The sequence below is a fragment of the Medicago truncatula genome, chromosome 1 (assembly GCF_003473485.1).
Source record: "Medicago truncatula cultivar Jemalong A17 chromosome 1, MtrunA17r5.0-ANR, whole genome shotgun sequence".
NCBI classification, from domain to species: Eukaryota; Viridiplantae; Streptophyta; class Magnoliopsida; order Fabales; family Fabaceae; genus Medicago; species Medicago truncatula.
In genome coordinates this window covers 13538389-13560599 of record NC_053042.1, presented here as the reverse complement: position 1 = coordinate 13560599, position 22211 = coordinate 13538389, and the positions used below count along the sequence as shown (strand labels likewise).

Below are 22211 nucleotides of genomic sequence, written 5' to 3'. Positions count from 1 at the left end.
AGAGAACAGAAAACGAAGAACTATATTTTGTGATTGTTGTGTACTCATACCCAAAAACTCTACTATTTATATAGAAAAATAGTACCATAACGGTTAATATAAATTAATTATCAATTTGACCGTTTTAAAATTAATATTATCAACGTCTTTAATATTATAAAACGTGCATTAAACGATTAAATTATATTTCATGTAACGTACAAAAAATTAACTTCATAACATTTGAAATTTAATTTAATATTTAATAATATCTTATAAATAATTATGTAATATAGTTTTGTAACAAACAAAAATTAATTATATAACCTTAAAAACTAATTAATACAATTAATTTTTTAATTAGTAGGTTAATGCCTTAGTGTAACGTCCCAAAATTCAAAATATAATTTATTCAATTTATTTATTATAATTTTGTAACCAACCAAATTTTTAATGTTACATATAAATGTTAATTGAATACTAATTAGATTAATAATTATTTGATTTGTAACGTTCAAATTTTTATTGTAAAATATAAATTTTAATCGAAACAGTAATTATATTAATCATTATCTGATTGTAACTAACTATTTACTTTATGTATAATTTAATGTTAAATAAAAAACGGTTTTTAATAATAATTAAAATTATTAAGCTTGTATTAAAAATTAGGAGGAATTTTGGGAACATATGCCAAGTAGGCTTTTGATGAGGTGGACATCCTTAGAGGAAAGGAATTTGAAATAGGTTATTTCTAAGAACTCTAAATTGTTAGTATAAAGATTTCACACATACATGTATTATTAATTGATGAATATAAAAATTTATGTGTAAAATAATTCTATTACTTTAATTTGAATGCATAGGTAAAATAATGGTACATCGACAAACTTTATTAATTAAATCAATGATTGAGTTCCACTAACCGAGTGAAAATTCTACGAAAAAATAAATAAATAAATCTTGATAGTGGAACATGATTGCACATTATAAAATAAATATAGTATTAATGGGTTCCACTTGAAGCTTTTATAAACATAATCACTTTCACTTTCGCTTTCCACCACAAACTCTGATAGAGATTTGACAAGTGAACCAAAACTATCGAAGTAATAAATAAATTCGTATCCACGAGGACCGTTGTTAATTTCTACTCGGCAATTTCTTTATCAAAAAGGATGTATAAATTTATATTGATTGTCCTAGGCAGTTGAATTGTTTTGTAACATAAACGTAAATAAAACAATAAAAGTTGATTTTAAGAATATTAGAGAGAAGTATGGTTAAGACCTTTGAATCCTCCGAAGTTCTCCTATGGTAATTTGCACTCCTAATTCAATCAATGATTATCTACTTTAACGACAGATTAAGAAAGTAATTATATCCAATCTCTTGACCTAGAATTCTACCCGCAAGTGACAACCCCTTAATCTCTTAAGTGAATTCGAAACCGTTGGAGGTTTTAGCAGAACGTTAATCCCTATGTCATAACCTAATAATGATCTATCTCTAGCTTGATTACTTAGGTTAAACTTATTACCTAGATCAGAGTCAAAAGCTAGGGTTAGTGGTCATTCAATCTCTAAGATCAATTTGCATATTCATAAAGCTAGGGTTAGTAGTCGATGATAAACATACAAAAAGCATTAAACATAAAGTAATATGAATTAAAACTAGACTTTCATTGATATTCAAAGGAGTTCAACAAACTAGGGTTCCCATAGGATTACATCATATTTATCTCAAGTTTAACCACAAAGAGATTAGTTACTCATAACTAAAGTACAAGACAACTCACATAAAAACAAGGATTCATACATGTATTGGATAATTGACTATGAGTTGTGTTGGTCTCCCACCAAATCTACAAAGCCCCCGCTCCAAATATGCCTTTTCTCTCATAAAATCGTGAACCCTTCCTTTGAAAACAGACTTTTCTATTTATAAGCCTGTCAAAATCGGCCACCGAGTCCAAAATTCGGGGGTCGAATGCGTTAAATCGGGGGCCGATTTGTAAAATCGGGGGCCGAATTCTGACTTCTTCAAACTTCAATTTCTTGTTCTTTTGTAGCTTGCAACTCCATGAATTACAATAAATAACCCCTAAAATTACATGAAAAATGTCTACTAAAAGAGTAATGACAGAATGTCATCACAACCCCAAACTTGCATCGTTACTTGTCCTCAAGGAACCAACTTAAAATGAAAATTTTGACAGTTCAGCATATTTTATCATGCTTATATTTTTTTTAGCACAAAGTGATTCTCTTTTCTTTCTCTAGTACCCCTACCCCAAACTTAAAGTGTTGCTAGTTCCAGAAGCAACCCCAAACTTGAACTTTTCAATCATAACACACAAAAACATGCCTAACTCCAACAAAATTTTGGGTACATTCCTAAGGTCTCTAGGCTTGTAATGTGGTTAGTCACCGAAATAAGGGGTCTAAATCCTAGTGGCTCAACTTGGTTTAAACAAAGGATAATTCAAAATAAACAAAGGTGGGCTACAAAGGCTTAAGGTACAAGCAATTTGCCTTAGTGTGTACAATATATGACCAATCAATTACAAAGAAAAATCGCAAATATTAGAAATAGCACCTGCATGGAAGCACTCATATTTGTAAAAATTGAAAAACAAATTTAGGCCATAACCTTACAAGTTGAGGTTTCTGGAAGTTGTAGCTACCTAAGCATCTTTCTGCCGTACACTTCCCTTATAGAATCATGCAAGCACTACCTCCTTCGAACTTTTGACAAATCATTGATGGAATCTTTGTTACTGAACTGGAAAATTTCAAGAAAAGTCAATTCATTAATAATAAACAAGTTCAGATGCATTACAAAATAGGGGAATCATAAAATCATAAACCAGACACTTCTCAAGTTGACTCCATACAAAAGTTCATACAAAATAAAATAACAAAAACAAATAACAGAGCAGGGAAAAGGATGGGTTGCCTCCCATCAAGCGCTTTCTTTTATGAGCTTGACGCTTCAACCATTGTTAGGGTGGAAAAAATGATAGAAGAAATATGTCATCCTTCTTCTTCCTCTTGTTTGGTAGGAATCCCATGAATTTGGCATAAAGAAATAGATACTCCCATGCGCTCACTGTTAAACCTTTGGAATTTAAGTTCTCCCACCTTAAAGAAGGATATGTATTCATTTGCACAAGAGTGAGTTCTTCAGACCCCATTTGTTGAGACTTCAGGTAGAGACCAACACTTATCACTTGTGGATTGTCGTCCACCATAGTAGCCGGACACTCAGTCTCCATCTCAACAAACTTTTGCTGAGACTCATATGCTTTCTCAACAAGATCACCACACTGAACATCAAACTTCTCAAATGAAACTTGATTTGACATCAAGAAATTATCTAAAATAATTTGAAGTTGAGTATTGTAATCGATGTTGATCACCTCTTTCTTCCCTTCACAATCACTATCTGTTTGATTTGCCTCATAAAGATCACATCTCGTATTTAATCTTGAGATTTTATCGTTGCAATGTTTCATCTTCATAGATAGAAAATACTTTTCATACTGCAACGTAACAATCTCTTCTGTCATAAAGGCATAACCTGTCTACTAACCTGTCTATCATAGCTGCAAAACTTGGATAAACTTTTTAGCAGCAAAGTTCAATGAGATAAACATGAAGGGATGAAATCATAATTTTTTTTTCTTCAAATTTTTTATATATAAACAATAATATAAAGGACAAAAATCCTAAATAATAACGAAATTACCAAGTTGAAATGATTCAACAGTCCCCGGCAGCGGCGCCAAAAATTTGATAGAGATTTGGCAAGTGAACCAAAACTATCGAAGTAATAAATAAATTCGTATCCACGAGGACCGTTGTTAATTTCTACTCGGCAATTTCTTTATCAAAAAGGATGTATAAATTTATATTGATTGCCCTAGGCAGTTGAGTTGTTTTGTAACATAAATGTAAATAAAACAATAAAAGTTGGTTTTAAGAATATTAGGGAGAAATATGGTTAAGATCTTTGAATCCTCCGAAGTTCTCCTATGGTAATTTGCACTCCTAATTCAATCAATGATTATCTACTTTAACGACAGATTAAGAAAGTAATTCTATCCAAGCTCTTGACCTAGAATTCTCCCCGCAAGTGACAACCCCTTAATCTCTTAAGTGAATTCGAAACCGTTGGAGGTTTTAACAGAACGTTAATCCCTATGTCATAACCTAATAATGATCTATCTCTAGCTTGATTACTTAGGTTAAACTTATTACCTAGATCAGAGTCAAAAGCCAGGGTTAGTGGTCATTCAATCTCTAAGATCAATTTGCATATTCATAAAGCTAGGGTTAGTAGTCGATGATAAACATACAAAAAGCATTAAACATAAAGTAATATGAATTAAAACTAGACTTTCATTGATATTCAAAGGAGTTCAACAAACTAGGGTTCCCATAAGATTACATCAGATTTATCTCAAGTTTAACCACAAAGAGATTAATTACTCATAAATAAAGTACAAGATAACTCACATAAAAACAAGGATTCATACATGTATTGGATAATTGACTATGAGTTGTGTTGGTCTCCCACCAAATCTACAAAGCCCCCGCTCCAAATATGCTTTTTCTCTCTAAAATCGTGAACCCTTCCTTTGAAAACAGACTTTTCTATTTATAAGCTTGTCAAAATCGGCCACCGAGTCCAAAATTCGGTGGCCGAATGCGTTAAGTCGTGTGCCCAGTCTGGAAAAATCGGTGGCCGATTTTTGTCGAATCAAAAGGGAGAAAATTAGCAGCAAATTCGGGGCTGATTTGTAAAATCGGGGGCCGAACTCTGACTTCTTCAAACTTCAATTTCTTGTTCTTTTGTAGCTTGCAACTCCATAAATTACAATAAATAATCCCTAAAATTACATGAAAAATATCTACTAAAAGAGTAATTACAGAATGTCATCAAACTCCACTCATAATCGCAAACAACCTTCAACAGTAACTTATCAAACAAAAACAACATTTTCAAATATAATATTAATGCAATTCTAACAGGAACTCGTAAAAATTCTCTCCTAGTGAGAAGTAAGGTTTTTTCTCGTTCTCTCCTTGTGAGAAGTTTACTTTCAACACCTTTCAACTTTCCCTTTCCTTTCTCACTTCAATTCCCATGGATTCTCTCCATCATCTCCCGCTGAGTGATGAAGAGGAAGAATTAGAAATACAACCTGATACTTTACCAACACAAATTGTAGATCCCAACCTTCGTCTCGTTGGCCGTTTTCTAACAAATAGACCTATCCAAACCTACATGATGATGGAAAAAATTGAAACTTTCTGGAACCCTATTCGTGATGTAAAGATTGAGGAGATTGAACCAAACCTTTATACTTTCCAATTCTTTCATCACCTTGATTTGCAAAGAGTCTTAAAGAAGGGCCCATGGTATTTTGACAATCACCTGTTGATTCTTGATTTTATTCCAAGCAATGCTATGCCTAACTAAGTCGTCCTCCAATCTGTTCCATTTTGGGTCCAAATTCATGAACTTCCCACAGGTTATATGTCAGAAAAAGTGGGAAAGGACATTTCAAATTTCATCGGCGAATTCATCGAGTATGACGCAACTAACAATTCCAATTACCTTCGCTCTTATATGAGGATACGTGTTCTGCTTGATGTCATGAAACCTCTAAAGCGTATGAAGAAGATCAAAAGGCCAGGTGGTGAGTGTAGCGTTATCAAATTTAAGTATGAAAGACTGGGAAATTTGTTACTTCTGTGGTATGCTGGGGCACATAGAAGACTACTGTGAAAACTCTACTCGGTTGATTCTGATGATGGTACCAGATTTTGGGGTCCAGAGCTGCGCGTCGAGAAGAAGCGTAACAATGGCGGCGGCGGCGCTAGCAGGTTGAGAGACAGAGGGATCACAATTACTGCGTCGGCAGCCGTTACAGTCACCAAATGTAACTGTAACAGTCAAAATTCCAGCACCTTGATGAATCTGTTACGGAATCCTAATTTAATGCGCCAATCAAATGTGGTGAATGCGGCAGTTGCTACTCCTATGACTCACACTCACGAGGATCAATTAATGGATGAGAATACTGATGAAATTATTGCAAACAAGACAAAACGGTCAAGGGACTTAATTACCAATAAAGGGCACATTGAAACCTCACCTCATTCTACAAAGCAATCATTTCTCCTGTCATGTCAGCACCTAACAACCAGAATCCAATCAGCATAAAAAAATCAATCCCTGCGCAAATGGAAGCTTCTCAGCAGAAGAACTCTTTTTTATCGGCAGAGACTGGCTCCCAGGCCTGCTGGGGGCAATGAATGTCATCTCTTGGAACTGTCGAGGCTTAGGAAATGTTAAGGCAGTTCCTTGTATAAAAGACCTTATCCGCGTCTATAAATCGGATGTTGTTATTTTAATTGAAACCTTAGTTGAAAGTAATAAAATTTCTGATTTATGTTATACAATTGGGTTCGATAATCACTTCTCTGTTGATTGCATTGGTCGAAGTGGAGGTCTAGCTATTCTTTGGCGTAACTCTATCAACTGTTCACTGATTAACTATTCTCAGAACTTCATAAACATGTCTGTACAGGACCCCATTCACGACAATTGGAGACTCACCGCCTTTTACGGATATTCTGATTCGGGAAGACATCTTGCATCTTGGGACCTCCTTCGCCATCTCAGCAGTTTGTAGTATGATCCATGGTGTATTAGTGAGTGAATTTTCTAGATGATTTAAGGGTTCTTGTTGTTATGGTAATGGTAAAGATTGAGTACATTAGCGTGGTCATGCAGCTTTCTGCATGAACACATCACTCCCTCTATGTGAGAGTCCTTTCTGCAACGTAAGTAATTTAGCAGATTTTGTGCAATGTAAAAACGTACAAGAGAACATCAAATTAATTACCATGCGGTTTTTATCAGACATAAGTAATTTAGTCATTTGATTTCATAGGCTTACCTTTGTCTCATTATAACGTACAGAAAGTTTTATAACCTTTGCGCAGCAGCCATTATATTCATCAATAAAACGAGGGAAACAGTGTACACAATCCACAGAGTGAATAGGTTGTGTTTGTGCAATCATGTGTCATTTAGATTAATGGCATGGTCATACAGCTTTCTGCACGAGCACATCACTCCTCCTTCTATTCCTTTACCATTAGATGGCCTAAATTATAAAACTTCAAGTAACGTAGGTTATTTAGCATGTTCTGTGCAATATTAATGTAAAAAAGTACAAGAGTGCATAATCAATTATGTCTGTTCAAAATCATTTGATATACTCCAAATCTCTATGTTTTGATGATAACAAAGATTATATTTGTTATAAATAATTTTAGTCATTAAAGGAAACTAATCAATTTATTTGTGTTCTGAAGAAGATATATGACACATGAAATTCTGCATCCTTTTACAGCGTCATGGTGCACACTCTTCCAAATGAGGAGTGTTATTTGAACAACTATTTGGTTGACAACTTCTGGGACAACCATAATTTACAAAGAAAAAGTTGGTATTTGCACGAAAACCAAAGCAATAGAGAGATAAAGTAAAAAGTAATGTGAGTATGAGAGAGAAAGTTGTCACAAAAGTTGTCATAAAATGGATGTTCAAATATCATTTCTCCTTCCAAATATATAAGATAATGCTCCATCTCATGTACAACTAGTCATTAATCGACATCAAAATGCATAAGTAAAATAATTAGGGGTGTACTTAGTTTGATTTGAGTTGAGTTTAGTCAACTCAAGGTCCGAACCATATAGGGCACTTCAGCTTAAGTGAAGTAAAATAATCATTCGTTACACTATTAAATAGGTTTGGAGAAACCCACTAATTTCTGGTTTGAGGTGGGTTGGGTATGGGAATGGATATCCTCCGGTGGAAATCTCTCCTGTTTTCTGCAGTGTCTGCATCATTAAATATCTTCTCTCTTATTTTCAATATTTATAAACATTTAATTTTCTCACGTGCATTCATTTGTAATGGATATGATTTCACTGGACTCTCATGTGACCGGAGAGAGTCCAAATCCGGTTGGATAGTGGGTTACCAAAATTATTTTTTATGATTTTTTGTTAATATTAAATGACAAAATAATGAGTCCTCGTTTTTTCTTTCATTAAAAATACTCACCTTTTAGTTTTAAAAAAAATTGTATAACCTATTTTCACTATATTTTAGCGGAAAATAATAAAAAATGAAAATATCAAATAGTGAATTTCATCATAAAATACATGCAACAAACTAAAGTTGCATGATATAAAATTACATTAGCATAAAAAAACAAAAAAATGCAACATCCGAATTTGTAACTCTAGCATGTTTTGATTTTCAATATAAAGAATATATTTTGTCAATTTTGAAAATTAGACTTGATTTATGATCAAAATCTTATATATTCTCATTTCCAATGAAGATAAAAATAAAAATGTTGACATTATTGAGTAAGTGAATTAATTGAATTTAAGTCTAGTTTTACGTGAACCCAGTTATTTTTTATGAGTCTTTAATTTTAAAAACAATACTTTTTTCCCCTTCAAATATTGTAGTGCAATTCTCCTTCTCAAACCTTAGCCGTCGCCCCCTTTCTTCTTCTTGTTGTTGTCAGAGGGTGATTTAGGGTCGATTTTGACCCAAAAATCACCCATCCGATTTGTTTTTCCTTCCACCTTAATTGAATAAGTGATTTTACATATTTTCTATTTTCTTTCGTTTGTTTTTGTGATTTCGCCGTCTCTGAACGACTCTGTTTGTTTTGATTTCCCGTCTTTGTGCAGTGTTTTTTTTATTTCCCGTCTTAGTGCGGTGTTTATTTAATTCAGGTTGAAAGATTAGCTTTGAACAAGAGCAGATCCGATCAATGACAATGACTTTGGCGTCGTCAACGTTGCAGGTCTGGAGACATGAGGATTCCAGAGACTTGAATATAGTCATATTAGTCATATTTGTAGGCATAGGTACTTTGCCGTTTTATGCTATTAACATGGATGATGTGAGTTTATTCACAAATTTATCTTTTTTGTTTTTAGCGAATTTGGATTTGTATTGTATCGATGTACTCTATCAATTTGAATGAATGAATATCAATTATTTTTATAAAAAAAAAAAAAATTAAAAACAATACTCATCCAATTATCTAACTCAACCCATCTCTTTTAATTTTTGTGTGTTTGATCCAATCCATATACATCTCTAAAAATAGTTGTATAACGACAAATTATATTAATTAAATCAATGATTGAGTCCACCAGTGAAAAATCAACTGAAAAAAGAAAAAAAAACTAATGTTGGTGATGGAACACGTGTTACATGATAGCACTTTTTCAAATAATTATAAACTCCACTCATAATCACTTTTACGCATAATCACTTTTTCACTTTCCAAATACTGTTACGCATAATCACTTTTTCACTTTCCACCATAAACTCCACTCACAATCACAAACAACCTTCAATAGTAACTCATAAAACAACAACAACACTGTCACCTCAATAGGAATTATTTTCTTTAGTTTGGATTTCAATCAATATTTTCTTACTGTTATGTTTTGTTTTCACTGCAAATAAACTGTGGTGAATACTTGAAGGTTGTGAACTAATGGCATGGTCATGCAGCTTTCTGCATGAGCACATCAATCCATCTATTTGTCCAGTTTTTCAGTCCTTCCATTCATAGTCCTTATTGTCACTTTTAACAGGAAGTTATCATTAGATGGCCTAAATTATAAAACTTCATAGGTAATCTAACAGGTTCTGTGCAATGTAAAAAAGTGCAAGAAAACATAGTCAATTATGTTTTGATGATAACAAAGATCATATTTGTTATAAATAATTTCAGTCATTAAACGAACTAATCAACTTACTTGTATTCTGAAGAAGATATATGACATGAAATTCTGCATCCTTTTAGAGCGTCATGTTGAGCATGAGACACATTGAATATTGTAACAGCCGATCGAATCAAGAGAACTTAACAAAGTACAAGAAATCATTAGAGTGAAGTATTTATGCTTGAAGTATTGATTATAAAGGGATACACTTTGAATTTTTGTCAAATGTATTATGGCAAAGAGACCATCAAAATAAATAAAGCAAGTGAAATTATCATGTGTTTTTTTATCAGACATAGGTAATTTAACAGGTTCTACACAATGTGAAAAAGTACAAAAGAGCATAGTCAATTTTGTCTGATCAAAATCATTTGATATGGAAATTTGCATCTCTTCAGAAGGTCATGTTGAGCATGAGATACACTGAATATGCAAAGAGATGATCAAGAGAAAAGCAAAGTAGGGACCATCAAAACAAAGCAGGTGAAAGTATCATGCGTCCGCTCAAGTCTCACCGTCTCAGTTACTCGATTTTTGTTTTTGAAAATTGTTTCAAAGATTTTGAAGAAATCGTTAACATATTTGTCTTTATACAGATCAAGGGAAGTCCAGAGGCTGTAGACTTATTGAATTTACAGTAGATAACCGCTGCAAGCATCTCGAAAAATGTCATATCAGTCGAAGCAATAATGCCATATATACTTCGACACACTTAAGGCGAGTATATCTATTGACAGTTAAAGTTAAGTTTTCAATTTCATTGCAATTCATATACTTGATTTGGTATTTGAAGTGAATTGCTATGTTATGTTTGGCAGTGGTTAGCTCAAATAGATATGAAAACTAGTTAAGAGCACCAAATTTTTTAGCCAATAATATGAAATGATAGAATGTCGATTTATTAGGCCTTTAAGCAATAATCAGAGGACTCAATTTTATAGTGCATGCAAGCCAATGCAATCACATTTAGCAGTGGAAAAAAAATACTCACAAAGAAGATTTCATATTCCATACTTGGTGGGACCAGAGAAAGACTGAAAAATGGAGCTCCTAGTAATGAGAGCCAAAGGAAAGTCAAGAACATGGTGAGTTGGCTGAGAACAGATCATAGAAAGCTGTCTTAGTCATACAAGCCGAGAGTCCTTGTTCCTCAAAGGTTAAGGGGTTGCCAAAAATCAAAATGGCAAATTCACCAAGTTCTTCCTCAATCACCCAATTATGTAATATTTTTTTTTAAAAAAAAAATGCCTTGACAAAGATAAAGTAGTGTAAAGACTATGAGTCAGCAAGCCTTAGTGAAGAGTGCTATGTTATCCTACTCAGGCATTCACCTCTTGAAATTAAGGAGCTAACTAGCTTTGTCTATTCCTTGCTCTATAGGTGGTGGTTCTTTTGAAAAAACAATGTGTGATTTAGGTGCAATTATCAATTCTTCGGTAATTTGGAGTTTGATTGAGTACAACACAAGTGAATACAGCACAACACAATCACTTTGGACAAGCACGTGACCGTGGTCATGGCAATGTCCAGAGTCGTGGTTGTGGTTATGATCATAACCGTAATGAAAATTTCAAAAACTTTTTTTTCACCAGAAATAGAAAAATAATGAAAAGAATTAAAAGGGTAAAGGTGGACAAAGTAGCAAAACTAGTGACTTGAAATAACAATTGATATGACGGAAAACGATATATGAGTTAATATATGCTCTAAAGTTGAAAATATCATATCTATAATGAAAATAAATATCTATAATGAAAATAAAAAAGGTATGAATACTAGGAATAGAAATAGGGAATTGAATTCATTATAGGACTTCTTCTTTTCAAATTTTAAAAATATAGGATAGGATGCCATGCCGCTACTCGGACTCGAACCGAGATGCTCTAGCACTGCTTCCTAAGAGCAACGTGTCTACCAATTTCACCATAGCGGCTTACTCGAAATCATAATAACCAACTCTTTAGTCAATCGTCGAGATTGAAAGAATCGCTTAAAGTGCACTATTTATTTAGTACATTTCTTTACTAAACATTTAGTAGAAATTGATAATAAGAAGTAAATTTAAAATTTGTATTTATTCGAATATCAAAAATATGAAAAAAAAAATTAGATTCAATATATTTAGAATATATATTATATATATAATTAGATTATATATATATATATATATATATATATATATATATATATATATATATATAATATTCTAAATATATGTTCCATATTCTATGCTAGTATTAGTATAAAATGAGTATTAAAGAATACTCTTTGAATCGAGCTAATTTATATTATTCCAATCCAACATTTTTATTTGTTACAAAAAAAAAAACTTTTTGATTTACCTGTAAAAATGGATTGAGCTAATGAAAAGGCTTTCAATGCTGTCCAATATCCCTTTTTTTCCAAAAATTTTTACGAATATTTTTTTTTGATATAGAAGTGCGCTTTTTTGGAACTGCCATACAATTAGGATAGTTTTTTTATTACTATAGTTCGATGTGAAAGACATTTGTTCTATAAATGAAAAAGAATTATTCTGTAATTAGCCGTATGTCTTATTTATCTTATCTTAATTCCCTCTTTCTTTTTTTCTATCTAAAGTAAAACCATTGAATACTAGAAATCTTTTCCAAAAATAATCTATATCTATGGATCTATATATATGTTATCGATGTGGAGACAAAAGTCGTTGGTCTCATACCTATCGTACACCAAAGCATCTGGTTGACCTTTATCAACAATCAATAAAAAAAGAGAAAAAGATTGAAACTCATTTTGCTTATGAAGATGGTGATATGGATCCTACTCATCTAGATATTGTTGATTTCCATGAGGATCCAAATGAAAAAATTTATCATCACCTTATTGGAGATGGAAGAGTCAAGAAATGGTAATAATAATCAAGTCTTATGTTCAAGTATGTTTTGAATTTCCTAATGTTAATTGACAATGGCATTTTATGTCTTAATGATAATAAATTTATTTCTTTGTTGTTGCAAACTCAGTATGATATTCAGAGATTAGACAAGATCCCAAAGCTTGATCTGTATGAAGACAAATGTTAACAATTTCTCCATAATCTTTGAAACAATTTTCCTTTCAAAAAACATAATTATCCACATAGTATGCAAAGTTTCAAACATATATTGTCACTGATTCATGCAACACTGTTTTTCAGAGCACTTTGTTTTTTCAGAGCACCTGTGAAAAAAACTCAATATCATATAATTTCACTATGATATAAACTAGATGCATATTGATCATAAGAGTGCAACCAAGGTTCAATTCAGTCAAATGACACATTAACAGATAAAACAAAATAAGAATAAAACCCGGACTCACAATCATTACTAACAAACTAATCTTGAATCAAGATTAAAACTCATAAAAAATACATCCTACGAAATTGAACAAAGCAAAGATGTTAAATTTACATTGAAACAATAAAACTAATGACAACTTTCAACAAAAAAAAAAAACTTAAACATACCTCCGTTATACAAAGCCAGATGACAAACGCGAGTTGATGGTTTGGGATCCAAATTTGCTTACGACTTATTAACAACAATTTGCACGTAATCCACAAAAACTGCCTTTTGAAAGGCTTACTATCTTCAATTCACCTTGTTATACCCTGATTTTGGACCTAAAAATACTTGTTCAAATTTCTTTTCTAACACTGATATTTGTCAATTCGCTGTTGTTTTACTCTGAACCTTTACTCTCTCTTTATCTGCATATTTTACTGTCTCTGTCTCAAAGTACGTTCAAGCATGATTTTCCTGCATAAAATTATTCAAAGTGTCTTTTCTTGCATTATAAGTCATTTGAAGACTCTCTGAAACATCGCATTACTTTTCTTGCATTTTATTTCAAAGAATCATACAAAAGGGTATTTTGGTCATTTCTTGCAGTGGAACCCATTTTAGTCCCTGTGTTTGCCTCTGAGTCTTTTCAACTTGTCTGTACAAATCATTGTTGAGTCTTTGTTTAAAAAACCATTTCAAAAATTGCATCTGAGTCAGTTTGGGTCAGTTTAGTCCCTAGGGGCATTTTGGTCTTTTCCTGTCAAAATTTCGGCAGAGAGGTATTTTAAAATACCTCATTTTTGTAACTGGTTCATTTTAGTCCTTTTGTTGATTTTATTTTTTGGTTTCACTTTACGTTTTTTCAAATTACCAATTTTAGTCCAATTTTATTTTAATTGCATTTTTTAGTCCAAAACTTTTAAAATTGCATTTTTAAGTCCTTTTTTCTTAATTGCAGTCCAGTCCTCCAACTTTCTTATTTTTGTAGGAAAGTCCCTAAGTCCAAAACAGGTGGCATTACCCCATTGGTCCAGGAATACACATGGCAGCCTATAAATAGCATAAATCTGCACAGATCCACACAATCATTGACACATCACTAAAAACAGATTTCAACTTTCTCTCTCCATTCAGTTAGATCAAAACAGAAAAATCATCAAGAACATTCACAAAAAAAACCCTAACTTTCCAAAACTGAAAATCATCACAAATTCATCAAATTCATCATTTTCTTTTCGATTCTCAGAGATTCATCAAAGAATCTTCATCACTGAATCATTTTGCTCTGCAATTCGAGTGCGAATTCACCACTGAAAGCGGCAAACTCAAGCACGATCGCAGAGGCGTTTTTTGAGGAAGAAGAAGAGGGAAAGAAAAATCGAACCGGTGAAGAAGAAGAACACCGATTTATTTTCGGTTTCAAGTCAGAAAATCCATAAACAGAATCAAATCGAAGTTTTCCGAAGAACACATTCGAAATCTCCAACCGAAAATCACAGGTAAAACTCAAACTTCATCTTTCTTTCTCAAGAACATCAACAAAGGCGAATCAAGTGTAGATCTGTAGAGTTTTAAAAGTTTCCAACCGAAAAAAGCAAAAAAAACTTGAAAAAGTTTCATTCAAAACCGCAAAAAGAATCTCAGATCTACGTTGATTCGAGCTTTGCACGCAAAATCCAGTGCCATATTCGTGTTTAGAACAAAAAAGGATATCTAAAAATGTAAAAAATTTTGAAAACGGAGAAGTTTGTTCAACTCCGGCGGCGGCGCCGCCACCCTTGGGCGGCCGGCCACCACGCCGGAGGAACAAACCTCACCGGAGAAGATGAAGATCATCCTCCATATGCGGTTTCCGGCGAGAGAGAGGGAGGAGAGAAGTGAGAGCTTCTCTCACTAGAATGAGAGAAGAGAGAGAAAGGAGAGGAAGAAATGGAAAAAAACCGGTCCATAAGCCTTTATATAAACAACTGAACCGGTCCGGTTTATTTCTGGTTCTTTCCCTTCATTCTGAGCCGTTGGATCTAGGTTTTCCCTTTCTGGATCAATCCAACGCTCCCTGTGCATCCAGATCCATGGGTTTTGGGCTTGGGTTTTCAGTTTGGTTATTTCTGTTTTTTTTTTCTTATTTCATGCTATTTGCACCCTGTTTTCTTGCTATCTGCACCATCTGCTTGTCCAATTTTCTTGCAAAAAATTCCTATATGTTTCTTGATGTATTTTTGATGCTTTTGTGATGTTTTCACGTGTTAAAAAATGATAAAAATGTATGTGATATTTTCTTGTTGATTTGTTCGTTTTTTTGATTAAACTTGTGAATTTTCTTGCTATAATCCGTTCATGAGGTTTTGACATGATATGAGTGATTAATGTGCAATTTCATGATGAATATGTCTCTGATCCTATGTGTGGTTTACTGTTTGTGTGATGTGAATTTTCATTTTTTTTGTTTTGCAAGTAATGTGTGTTTTTGTCAAGAAATAAAGTGCAAAGTATCTCTAGAAATATGTCATAATGCTTGGCTTGTATGTGTCCTTATTACCCTCACATTATAGCTCAAAATCAAACCTCTTTAACCTTGCTATGATGAGAGAATTATAGGTCATGTGCATGTCTAAGTGTTATAACCAATTCTAGGTATATTTTGCCATTTTATTTCACTTCATTGCTCTTTTCTTTTTTGCTATCCTATTCAATTTTGTTTACCTTTTTACCATTTTTATGCCTTATATTACTAACCATTTCATTTCTTGTTTCATTCACCTCATGAGCATCTTACCTCTTTCATCTCAATTTCTCATAGCTTAGGCATTATTTTTCTTTTAATTTCTATGTTAAAATGTCATGTAATATTTTAGGTAGTTTAAATCACCCTTTAATTTCTTTCAAGACCATAGAATGTAAACTTGGGCCAATGTAACGGACAATGGACTCTCTAATGATGTACACCGACACAAGCACCGACACGCACACACGTTGTATGTCTACCGCTTTAGATGTATGCTTAGGAAACGCGACACTTAGAAAAATGTCAATTTTCCAAAAAACAAGCAAATTCCATCACTTGAAATTTTTTTCCAAATAAACCTTGGAGTCAAAACTCCATTGAATTTTTCTCTTTATTTTCTTAATCAAAACCTCAATGAACTCTAACTTCTACTTAGACATTTTCTTTTAAAAATCGAACCAACTCTTCACTACTTTTTTCTCATGCCTTTACGGCTTCTTTCTCTTCTTCAAAACCATTTTCCAACAAAAACTAAAATCAATCAAACACACAAAAACATTTTTGAAAGAGAACTACATGGAGTTTGATCCCTTAAAAGGGTATGTAGGCATGAGGTCAAAACCTCTCCAAGTCCAATAAAACAAAACTTCAAACATTTCCTCCCTCCATTCTTAACATAATCAACTTCTTTTTAATAAATAACATTAAAAATAAACCGTAGACATAAAACTTAGAAAACGGCTCCTATAGAGTACTATAGTCATCGCGGGTTCCTAACACCTTCCCGTAATGAAAACGACCCCCGAACTTAGAATTTCTAAGGGTTTTCTCAATTTTGCCCTTCCCAAGAAAAATAGAGAATATCAAAGATTGAATGGTTCAAGCCTAATTAATGACTTGATACCCCAAAATCGTGATAACACACCTCTTTTGGGAACAGAACACTAACTGTGTTGCAACTCCAATGATGCCATTTCAATGCGAAGCTGAAGAGCACTATCGTTGTTTCCCTTCTGCGCATGACCGGTGATCAACGTCTCATATATACTCACATTTGGAGCCAACAGTCGGCCTTTCATAATCCTTAAATATATCTCCGCATCATCAACGTTTCCACAATAGCACAAACAGTGAATCATGGACGAATAAACTATTGAAGCAAGTAAAATGTCAAGATGAAGAGTCCAGCACTGTAACAAAATCAATTGATGTAAAACTGTAATTAGGAGTTAGTTAGATAAGGGTCAATAATCCTATGTGATTAAGACCATAGTAGTTAATCTGTACTAGCTTTTGATAATTGCATATAAATAGCAGTCTCACTCTTGTAATGACTCATAACAGAATATTCTTCATTTTTACACTTTCACGTGTTCTCTTTCTCTATTTTCAATCTATAGAACCCCAATTCCAGAATCTTAACATAAACGGACAATCAAGGACTCCATTTCATAATTGAACCCCACACATAACCATGTATCAAATGAGAATAAGTAACATCACTCGGCAAAAAAACCCTACACTCAACATTTCCTCAATAACCTGAAGACTCAACAAGATAACCTTCTTACAGACAGAATCCAAGGAATCTGCGAGTCCCAACTCTAGAGAGCATGCTTATATCACACTAACGTGTGGAAAAAACATCTATTTGAGTCTTTTTAAGATACGGTCTTCCTTGTATATGATCATGTTTTTATTAGGATTGATATTAAGATTTATTTAGTCTATATTTATTTCCTCAATTAAGGGATTCTTAATTTTGACATGTATGGAATGAATTATCATTAGATACAGGGATGATTGTATTCGGAAGACATGGTGTAAATGCCCCACCTAAAATTGTGATTGTTTAGAATTATTTAGTTCCACCGATTCCAAACCGAAGTAATGTCTCCAATAGAAATTTTTTAAAAATATTTCACGAAACACTAACACATAGGCTTAGGACATAGCATGCATACCATTTGTCCAACTACAAATGTACGACTTTTCAAAATAAAAAGAGTGATCCATCAAACATGTAGAAACACCCCTAAAATGTCATGGTTGAATTTGACAATTAAACAAATAGGTAATAACATAGTAAGAGAATCCCTCGACGTAACCTACCACAACAATGAGAATAAAATTACAATAAAATGTCCTTAACATGCAAGCCAATCAAATAACAACATGGATAGAAAATAAAAGAAAGTCTTCCAAACACCAATATAAATAGCTCCTTGACACTACTTCTCACATGTTTCTTGCGCCTGTGCGTCATCCTAATCGTCAAACACAAATACATGAAAGGGGTGAATAATCAAGTTTCATAATGTATAATACTAAATTAGACAAACACTATAAATAATACACTATCTTTCATAAGGCATAAGTTTTCTTCCAAGGGACACACTCTCACTCACATGAATACACATTTCATAACAACACATGCACGCACAATTCCTACAACACTTCTATTTCACTTGGTACCATCTAACTACAAACAAATGGCATGGAACGTGGCACTATGCTCTTGTAAGTAAGACAAACAGATTCAGGTTCTCATATATTTACTCGACTCAGCCCAAAATTCATATACATCACATGCAAAAATACACAGTGGTTGCACGTAAGCTCCTAAAATAGGGGATTTACCCACTAAACAACTTAGGAAAATCTCCTTCATTGTAGTCATATGATCTAACAAGTATGCCCTAACTATTAGGCACCACTAGTATATGTTCCCTAACACTTAAGTTTGTCAAACCCTGCCTATATGATGACCATACAACACATATTTACAACACACATTCACATTATTCACACTCACATTGCACTATTTTCATATTTTTAACCCACGTATCACAAATAACAATAGCACCATTCAAGTTCAAACAACACTTAGCATCAATGCTCACAATAGCAACCATTCAAGTTCAACTATAAACACAACAACCTGTTAGTGTTGCTAGTTCCTTATTTTAATTCCTAATTTAAGAAATATAACAATTAACTCATTATAAGGCTAAATATAGTTTTCCAATTGGTCAACTCCAGACAATATGGGAATCATACTTGCCATTTGTTACATTCACTATTATACACATAACTTAATCGAACAATTCTCACCCTTATCTTGATCATATTATGTCCATTTGTTGTTTCAATTTTAATTAATCATTAAAAAGTCGTTATAATGTCTGTTTAAAACTCAAACCCTCACTCTCTATACTATACCTCATTATATTGTGATCTAAGGCTTAGGATTATCCATCAATTAATCCGTACTTTTTTTGGACTTGAGATAAAATATAGGTCTTAAAGATGTAAGCATGGGTATTTCCAAAGCTATTGACGACGTTTTAGAAGTTTGTACACACGTGCAAATACCTCTTGACCACAATAGATACTCTCAGATGGAAAGAGGAGCTTGCTTTGCTCATAGCCAAACACTTGGAATTCGGGTGGGAAAGATTCAGTCTATATTGGGAATGGTAAATAGTAAAATAGCAATATATGTATAGGGTGACTCAAGCCCTATTAAGTATAAGTAGCTAATGCTCATTTGGCAACTCTACGGAGTGGCACTATATGAGAGTAATGTTCTTATTACTCGTTTATTTATAGGGTTGAAACATAACAATGATTGTGTTATTTTACTTTTTGTCATGTGGTTGTGCTTGTAGGAATATATATTTAGTATTGGACCACTACATGAAGATTTGGAAACCTAACTGAGGATGACTTGAGTCTACCATCCATAGAAAGCTGACCATACTAAAAAAAAATCAATCTCTAGAAGACTGAGTGAGAGCTTACGCAAGTTACGCCTTGGAGGAAGATGACAGTTGGGGAAGTTCTTCCCCCTTGTGCTCGCGATTTTCGGATATCAAACCATTAATTGATTCGAATCGTCAATCTTTGAACTCTCGATTTTTATTCGTGGGCAGGGAAAAAATGAGTAAAAACCCTTATCGAGACTTTGGATTCGGGGGTTGGTTATGCGTAGGGAAGGTGTTAGCACCCTAAGCATCTACGGTATCCCGTAGGAACCTCTTACCTAAATTATCTTGTGCTAAATTCATTGCTTATTTGAAAATTATTACCTAAAAATCTAAGTGAAAGAATGGAGGGAGAAGAAGTATGTTTTTGGTTATTTTTATTTGATTTGGAAGGATAAAAATCCTATGCCTACATACCCTTAAAGAAAAGGGATCAAAACCAATGTAGTTCACCTAAAAAGTTCCTTTTTGGTGGGTTAGGTTGATTTTAAGATTTTTTTGAAAATGGTTTTAAGAAGAGTAAGAGGCCTCAAGGCATGAGATAAAGGAAACAAGTGAGGTTGATTGATTTTAAAGTTCAAAAATGATTGAAGTTGAATTAAGATTGATTGAGAATTTGATTAAGAAAATAAAGAGAAAATGTTGTTAAAGAAATGATTTTTGAATTTGACATATTTAGGTTTTTTTAGATAAAAAGATTTTTCTAAACTAACGGTAAGCTAACGTAACGACGTACAAGAAATAAATGTGAAGTGTCGGTGCATGTGTCGGTGCTTGTGTTACCTACATTATTACATCAATTCCTAAATACAACCCTAATGCCTTTATGCCAAAATAAAATGCAAGAAATAAATTTACATTAATTCCCTATTTATACACATTAAGTCCAAATAAATAGCAAGGAAAAAAATGACATAAGATTAAACATGCATGATTTTAGACATAAGTAAGATGCTAAACAAAAATATGAAAATGATAAAAGAGGTTAGAAATAATGCAATACACTTTAAAGCAATGGAAAGTAGTGGTGCAGTAATGGAAATAGTAGGTGCAAACAACAAGCAGAAAATAAAGCAGTAGAGATTTGGGCCAAAGAGCAATTTCGGAGTTGGACTTAGAGGACAGGCTGGGGTATTGGGCTTAACCCGGTCCAGTTCAAGCCTGGTTTGGTTCAGGAGAACCGAACCGGTTCAGAACAACATATATATGTGGTGTAGGGTTCTTTTTGTTCATTTTTTAACATAAATTTCTCTCTCTATGCTCTCTTCTCTCTGTTCTTCTTCTCCGATGAACACCAATTTTCCGGCGCGGTGGCCGGTGGTGGCACCACCGCGCCGGAGTTCAAAACTCAACCGTTTCAAAATCTTTTTCACATATTCGAAAATCCTTTTTCTTCCTTATTTCAAATATCAACTCAAAAATTACAAAATCCAAACACAAAAACCTAGATCTAAAAGTGAAGTTCGAAAAAGAAAGTTACCAGAATGGATGAACACGAATGGATCTGTTCTCTCTCCTTTGGTTTCGATTTGTTCTTCTCTAGGTTCCGCTTTTCCTTCACGTTCCGTTCCGATGTTGGATTCGTTCACCTTCTTCTCTTTTACTCGATCCGGTTCCCAAAAATGAACAAACGGTTGCAGTTGTGTTTCCTTGATGGTTTGTGGATGAATCGGTTTGAAAGGTTTGAGGTTGAGCTTGAATCCGAAATGGATTTGTTTATGGATTGATAACGATGATTGTTGTTTGTGAATGTGACTTATGGTTTAATCGGTGAGTTTTTTGGTGAATTTGTGGTTGTTGAATTCGAAACCGAAAATGATGGGTGATCTGTGAGATGGAATGGATTCGGTTTGACATATGAGTTTGGCAATTATTTACGAAACTGGATTTTGTTCATCTATGTTCGTCATTTTTCTTGCAATTTTGCTGCCTCCTCTCTCCAATGATTGGGAGTCTATTTATAGTGACAAATTAGGTTAAGACTAGTGACTGGATTGGACAAAAATACCCTCTCAAAGGATTCTTATGCTACTTTGACAGCAAGACACTAAAGATATTTGGACAAGAAGTTTTAAAAACAAAGACTATTAATTAAATATTAAAAAGAACGAAAATGACTTTTAAAAAGCATAGAAGAAGGATTAAAAATAAAATAAAATGCTAATGAAAAAAAAATAAAAGATGTAAAATAAAAGTAAAAGTAATAAAAAATAAAACTAATAAAATAAAACACTAAGACTGTCCATTTCGGAACCTGACATGAGGTACTTCAAAGTAACCTCTTTATCCAAATTTCGTCTGAAATGAAAAAAGACGCGACTTTTACAATACGATTAGACCTTTTAAAATGATTTGGCTGTTATGACTAAAAAGAATATAAAATGCGTTCAAAAAGTTATAAAAATGCAAATGAAGTGATTTTAACTATTGTAAAAATGCAAGCTGGGACTTAAATGCAAGATAAAAGTTTTTAAATGATTAAAGACGAAAAACACGAGTTTTAAATGATAAAAAACGAATAAAAGAGAAAGTGGACTATTTTAAAATATGGACAAAAAATATTTTAAACGGTCCAAATTTGGGG

At 33.1% G+C, this 22211-nt stretch overlaps 1 long non-coding RNA gene across 1 annotated transcript in view; it reads right to left on the bottom strand.

Moving 5' to 3' along the window:
• Window positions 1–17874: 17874 nt before the first annotated feature.
• The window catches only part of LOC25482771 (uncharacterized), a 62315-nt gene continuing 57978 nt past the window's right edge, over window positions 17875–22211 (bottom strand). The window contains exon 2 of the long non-coding RNA XR_005646240.1: window positions 17875–18115. This is a non-coding gene — a long non-coding RNA (uncharacterized lncRNA). The remainder of the gene's footprint in view (window positions 18116–22211) is intronic.